The sequence below is a fragment of the Camelina sativa genome, chromosome 17 (genome assembly GCF_000633955.1).
Source record: "Camelina sativa cultivar DH55 chromosome 17, Cs, whole genome shotgun sequence".
NCBI classification, from domain to species: domain Eukaryota; kingdom Viridiplantae; phylum Streptophyta; class Magnoliopsida; order Brassicales; family Brassicaceae; genus Camelina; species Camelina sativa.
The window spans coordinates 20806288-20814164 of NC_025701.1; the positions used below are offsets into that span (position 1 = coordinate 20806288).

The 7877-nt window shown below is 32.0% G+C and overlaps 1 pseudogene; it reads right to left on the reverse strand.

Moving 5' to 3' along the window:
• LOC104759675 lies at positions 3721–6123 on the reverse strand (annotated as a pseudogene).

Consider the following 7877-nt stretch of genomic DNA (forward strand, 5'->3'; position numbering starts at 1 on the left):
TTATGCAATTGTAGTACAAGAGGTGTCAATCCAATCTGAGGGTTGTGAACAATCAGGATGTGTATATGAGCCTAAGTTAAGCCAAATATGCAAAGGATGTTTGTCACTAACAATCCTATTAATGAAATGTAATGAGTAGAAAGTAAAACTACTAGAACTAGATGCTGAATATAAATGGAACAAAATGATTATCACTACAATGAAGCTAGAACATAAATAGAAACTATGCTAATGAACTAATGCAAGACAATAATGAACAGGAAAATAAGCAAATGCAACAGGAATGCAAATAGAATGAGACTAGAGATAAGACAGGACAACTACTAATCATAAACAAGAGTTCTGGGGATAAACTCGAGCAGGCACTCGATCGAGTGTAGATCGAGTGCAGGGTCGAGCTGGATAAATCCGTGAAACAAAGCAATGCAAGAAAAACAGAGCAACACAAGAACGAATCAAACAACAATCAAACAGCAGGATTAAGACTTAAAAATCAATAAACAAGGAAGGCCTTGAGGAGGCATTCATGGGCTGGACTAATGAATGAGGTTATCTAACTTGGTCAACAAATCTCAAGCAAAGCTTTGAACTAATCTCTAGACATATAAATCTAAGACAAGTTTAATCCACTCTCATGGCAAGAAACAATCAAACCTATGCATCTCTAGACTTGTTCTCACATAGTAAAGAGTCTACACAAGCAGGCATTAAGCAATACATCTCATACCAAACAAGACCTCTAATCTCTTAGCAAGCCTAATGTAAGCTCTAGATCTAGCCTTATCTATGCTCCTTAAACATTGGTGTGATGCTAAGATGCTTGAAATCAAACCCTAACTTCTCAGTTCAGGATTAGCATTAAGAACATCTACCCTAGAAGAGATTCTACCACAATCAAGCTTGACCAAAGCAAACAAACCTCAAACATAGCCCAGCCTAACCCATCCTCAAGATCCTAAGCTACTACTCACAAGAACACATGATGAACATCAAAGTCATAAACCCAGAAAATACTGAAACTTGCATCAAATGAAAGATAAAACAAAGATCTATAACATTCAAGAAGGAATCAAACACGAATTCTTAATATCTTGAAAGTTATGAAACCAACAAAATCCAAGAATCTTATGTTTTCTCTCTTAAAAGAGTACAAGATCTAAGAAAAATAAAAGTGCAAAAGGAATAATTCCCAAAAGGGTAAAAACTAGGTTTCTGACTATTCTAAAAAGCTGGACTCTTTGGTGGCTGCAGGTACAAGGCTTTATATAGGAGAGGAGGTGGAAGCCCTAAAAATACTAAAAGACAAAATAGTCAACGGCTTGGTCAACTCGACCCTATGCTCGGTCGAGTGTCTGGTCGAGTTGGCTTTTCTTCTGCTTCCTCCACTCGGTCGAGTCCTCCTCTGCACACGGTCGAGTGTCTGGTCGAGTGTGGGGTCGAGTTGGACTCTGGACCTTGGTTCTTCAGCCTTAACTCTCTTGCTTTTCCTTCATGATTGCTTCACTTCTCCTCAGCATTGCTTCCATGCTCCTTAAGCTCCAAAATCACCTGATTATGCATGAAAAGATGCAAATGCAATGCAACTATACTCTAATGCATGATTAGTCCTAAAGCTATGCAATAATGGTAAAAATGGATAGCAAAAGATGCTAAAGATGTGAATAAACTAAGGGAAAACATGGTAAAATATATGAACATCACTCTCTTAAGTCTTAACACCAATTTTACGGGCTATCGTTGTTATGTGGATGGCTCCTCGAATGAAGTGATAAATTTCTAGGTACATGATGATGGTTTTAGTACACTTTCTCATGATCCATCGCCGACCATGGGAGCTGTCAACCACCGGCGAAGTCTTTTTCCCCTCCATCCCGAAGTACGCTTGTTTGGCTATGATCATGCATGATATAAGTGAAATAAATATTTTTCTCTAATCTTTACAAATAAATCAACATTCTAACAATGATTTTCGTCCGAAACTCGATCTTAGTTTTAAAAGGGTACTCCATATTTAATTAGACCCATAAAAAAAATTGTCGGTATGTTCATAAAAGCTGACCACTTTTTTTAGAGTGAGTATTTTCTGAATGTTTATCTGTTTGTTTGAAGACTTCAAGAGAAGTGATGGAGACGATTTGTAGACATATTTGAGGAGGCGAGGAAAGCCATGAGATTAGAACAAAACACTTGGCAAATTGGATTCAACCCTTAAAAATAACATTTGGAAAACATTTGGCCCTAATAGTAATGGTGGCATCGTTGCAGGTGATTCTTAACTATAAAATTAAAATCATCTATTTATTGGTTATAACTTTTTTTTGGTGAAAATTTATTGGTTATAACTATTTAAGTGCAAAGTGGGATTTTACAAAGTTAATTTGGTCAATTTATCTCACTTATTATTGTTTTTCTTACATCACCAATTTATTTTCACTTATATATATCTCATTTAGTGGGGGGTATTGGACACCGGAATGTGAAAGAATTTAATAGAATGACGAATTCCACTGTTCTTCGATTAAACCTTTTTTAAAATCCTTTAGATTCCAGTGTTATTCAAGTTGTTATTTTTTTAAGTCTATTAAATTCAAGTGTTATTGGATGTTATCTTATTTTATAAGACATCATTATTTAGCGAGAATTCAAAAGAAATGTTAGTGTAAAACGTGAAGAATAGATTCCGAGCTTTTAAGGTCAGATTTGGATAGATAAAAAACAAAACAAATATTCATCGATTACTCATGACGCTAACTCATTATTAGAACAAGGTATGTGTGGAATGCTCAGGGAAGCACCGTGTTCACATCTCTTTCGTCAGATCCGTCACCAGGGATTCATGGTCCGAGATCCAGATCAAGAAAATGGACGCCGGAGGCAACGATTATCTCAACAGTATGAGATCTCTAACGATTATCATCGCAAAACACAACTCGAACGCCGCGTCTGTGGATCGAGATTGGATCCAGGCTTTAGCTGAGGAAAGGCAATGGAGAGATCCGCCGGTTGTGAAAGAATAGGCTGGTGGTGGAGGGATGAATAAGAAGCCTCTGTTGCTGGAGTTGGAGGTGGTAGGGACTCTTGTAATGGTGGATGCCTGGATGGGATCGATAAACGATGGTGGCTATAAGGAGAGAGAGAAAGGTCTCAATTCTAAAAGAATTCTATTCTTTCCATTAAAATGTTAGCAAATATAATCTATGGAATGATAAAGAAAGATTTGAAAATCTTTTACCATCCCTAAAAATCTGTAAATTATGACTTTAATTCTATTCAATTAAATTCTCTCACAATCGACTGTCCAATACCACCCCCTTAGTATAAATGTCTTATCATGTATTTATCTTCTTTTGCACAAAAGAAATAAAATAATATATTTGTCTTCCATAGTAATTCTTTACGAAATCAAAAAAACTTTTTTTTCAGTAACAAAATACTGTCTTTTCAGTGAAAATTTAAATAAAACCTTCTCTTCTAATCCTCGACTCTTTTATATTCTCAATAATCTAAAATTTCAAGTCATTTAAATTTTAGTTTATTCTTTGCCTTCTCTCACTCGGCATACTAAATTCCAAAACATTACAAAACCAAGAAAAAAAAAAGATACCCAGTAATTGTTGGTGGTACACATCATAATATGTTAATTATTTGTTTTAACATTTGTTAGTACTTCATAAGATGTTGAAAATGTTGATTCAACTTGAGAGAATTTGTTTGCCGGCTTCATTTTTTTGAGGGTGTGGCCAGAAGATCAACTCCAAACAACATGCAACTAGTGGTTGCATCGGTAGTTATATTTTCTTGCATTGGTTGAACAATTTGGTCGGTAGCACAGTTTGGATTGGGCATGGTTGGGACTCTGTAACTCATTAGCGAACCATAAGAAACCTTGGAATCATCAACTACGTCATGATAAGACACATTCTTTGGAGAACTCATGTTCGATCGTCCAATTTGGTTGTCAGTCGAAAGAATGGATGATGATGAACCTATATATGAAGATAGTTAGAATGAGAAATGTATTTGCATAAGAAAGCTTTAGCTTATGAAAAAAATACAGTTATAAAAATCTGTCTTTACCCATTTCAAGGTGACAAGGGCTTTCTTTCTTGAGCAAAGTTGTATTTAAAATATTTGATGAAGGCACTAAATGTTCAATTTCCCATAGTGAAACTTTACTAGGTTTTTGTGGTGATACCTCGTCCCATTGCACCTTCAAAACAAAACATAGTTAATTAAAGTATGAATACAAAAATGTATTTTAAACAAATACAATTAAAGTATGAATTACAAATACTTCTAGGCTTCGCCACTCTGAATTTTTCCAATGTGGGGACAAATCTTTTTCACCAATAACAATCCCAGAGTACCTTATATTGTAAAACAAAATGTGTTATAAATATAATGGGTTTTAGAAATGGAGAAAAAAAAATGATGAAACATTACCTTTTTTCAGAAAAATCCTCACCCTCAAACCGCATTCTAAATCTTGAACCGAAATTAAACTTATTCTTCAATGCATCTACAAACTTGTCATATCTAACAACAAATTGACTTGCCCTAAGATTATATCAAAAACAAAAATGTAAACATACTTGTTGAATAAACTAATCCACATTATTTCGATAGAATAGAAATCAAGTAGTATTCATTAAAAACAAAAAAATTAAGTAGTATTTTGAAATATACCTTGGCTTATAAACCACAATGAACATACAATTGGTATTAAATGCATTCGCTACAGAAGCAATGACTCCATGTAGCATACATTGCGTTGATATTAGAGATAAAGGTATGTGGTCTATTTCGTACTTCGCTCGTCTAATGCCAACTAGCAGCTCTCCATTCTCTCTTCTGTAACGACAAAAATAATTAATTCAAAATACAAAAACTAAAAGACATGTAGTAAGATGGAAATATACCTAAGGATAATGAAATTGTCCCCAGCAACTAATTTTTTTGATGTTACAAACGCAGTCCAACCAGTGGTGAATAGATGCCTCCGCGGTGTACCTGAATGCAAAAATAAGATCCTTATTTACTAATCAAATGGTCACTGATTTTGATGAAAAAATAGTCAATACCTCTAAAGGTATGCTTAAATGTCCATTGATTATCATGAAGATCTTTTACGACAAGTTCTTGTGTAGGCACTGGTTGAGACATATCCTAAACCAAAAATTAAATATATATATTTATATATAAATATAATTAATGAAACTTAAAATTCTAGGTTATTCAATAGAGAAGCGATGCAGAATTACCAGCGGCGGAAGACATTCAAGGGCATGTTTTTTACGAAGAGATAATACACCATGTGTGCTAGTGTCGGACGCTGTTAGTACTTTAGTAAAAGAACAAACCATTGGCTTTCGACTACCATCATTAGTAATTGGGATTACAACTTCCTATCACAAATTCATAAAATCGGTAGAACAAATTAAAGAAAATTACAATGAAGTTTGACATTAAATTTTAAATGTTTTACAACTCACTGTTGTATCCGGCATCAAAGAAATCTGAGCATAAACTTCATCCGTATTTTTTTCCACCTACAAAAAAAATAAGCACCAAATTATGTATTTCTAAAATGAAAATAAAACTTACAAAATAAAATAGTGTTGCTCATTTTTATCCCCTTGAACTTAAAACACATACCTTAAGCTGAATAGCAATTACACGACATGGAAGCTTCGAAGGCAGATTAATATTTGGCCTCATCTCATCCAACAACAATTCTCTTGTTGATGTCTCAACCTGCAAAATATTTCACAAATCATACAAAATACCAAAACAGAAGATTATACATATATAAATAAATAAATATATATATATATATATATATATATATATATTTATATATACAGAGAGATAAAGAGACTCACAAGCTCAATATGCCCATGAGGAAAGTAATAAACCTCTTTTCCCCGGGCTTTGGAAGATCACACAAAGGTCCAACACATATATTCCACAATTGTTCATAAATATAACTCTTGGTTCCATCAACTAATAAATAAATAAACAAATATTATCAAAGAAAATTATTCATAGAAATATTAAAAATACAAATTCCTTACTTATGCTTAATAGCTCTGGTTGGGAATTCATATCTTCATTATTTTCCATTAGTTTATCCAAGACCAATTTTCTGAAAATCATAAAGCAAGAAAATCATCAACAACATGTAAAGCATATGGTTAGGGCAAAACTATATTTTGGAAAGAAAATCTCCATCAGATATATGATTTCGAATAAATGTTGATGTTGTATCTCATATGATATCGGGTAAATAGTTTTAATTTAAGATTGAAAAAATCAGAAAATAACAAAATTTTATTGTTTATCTATTTATATATAAATAAAGAATGTTATCAATAATGAAGGTTGATGATTTGTAGCCTTTCCCCATTAAAAACTATTTATTTGATAGATAAAAGAAATAAAAATTTGGAATTCCTAGACTACAAAATATCACGATAAATCATAAAAATACATAATTAGCATCATACCAATGTTTAATGAAATTGAAAGAGATTCCTAATATTGGTGAAAGGTACTTCTACAAAGGAATAATCTTTCTTTTTTATTGATCTTTTTTTTGGTGTGATGAATTTTGATTAGGACATACATCTATTTATAGGAAAATAAGACCTCATTAAAAATTTAATCAAATTTGAACATGTTCAAGATCATTTTTGTTAGCTTACTATTACTTAAAAAAAACACATGTAAGTAAATTACGAACCTACTAAAAAAGTCGTCAACAAAATCCTAAAATTGCATAGTGATTATATTAATAAATTTAAGATTATTGGCTATTTATTTGACCGAAGAAAAGGAAACTTCATAAATTTTAATTTCATTCAATTAACAAAAAAATAATTCTATAAAATAACGGAACAATTTAAATGATATCATAAAAATAAAATCAGTCGTAAAGTAATAGAAAAGTATTGTTGAAAACTCATCATCTCACTTCTTCAAACGTTAATTGGGAACTATTAAGATTTGAGTTTTAACTTCACCATCGTACGATTATCTTCATGATATACGTTAAATATGTACAGACAAAAAAAAAAATAGAAATTTGTTAATAGATAGCCATAATTTTTCTAAATGTACAGTTATTGAACTAAAATTAGCGATAAATTCAGACATGATTCAAAAAGAGCACAATATATTAATGATATAATATTTTACTATGATAATACTTTTAAAAACATAGTTATTTGTTAAATATTGGTACTGTTAAAAACATAGTTATATGTTAAAGGAGTACAAATAAAAAAAGTATTTAAATTTCAAAAATGAGAAAAGAAGAAGTTTTGCATTAATGAGTTAATTTTCATATTAAAATCACTACAAGAAAACATATATGTTTCCACCGACCATACTCTGATCAATTTTAAAGTTGTCAAAAAATTTTCATAAAGTAACAGTCATTCGAAAAAATAATCAGAAAATCGTAAGAATTTATAAAGAATGAGTATGGGAACTTCGTCGGAAATAATGATATGTGGTGTTTTAGGGTCTTTTAACCTTCTTTTTATATTCTTTTTGAGTCTGTTATCGAGTTTTTATCCGTCTTTTGTGTCTTTTGATTCTTGTTTTTAATCATCAGCATGTGTTAGGAAGTAAAATTGGAATTGGAGACTTTTGGACCAGTTTGAGGCAAAGAAAGGAAAGATTTGCCGATAAGGAAAAAAGATCGATTGGTTCCTCCAAACGATCAATCGATTCCGTTGCAAATTGACTGATGTAAAAAACCCAAAGAAGAATCCTTATGATAAGGATCCTATGTTTCGTTATTTCCGCTGTTTGATTTGATTGTGGTTAGGTTGCTAGTGAGTATGGGATCACAAGTTTTAATAATTGTATTA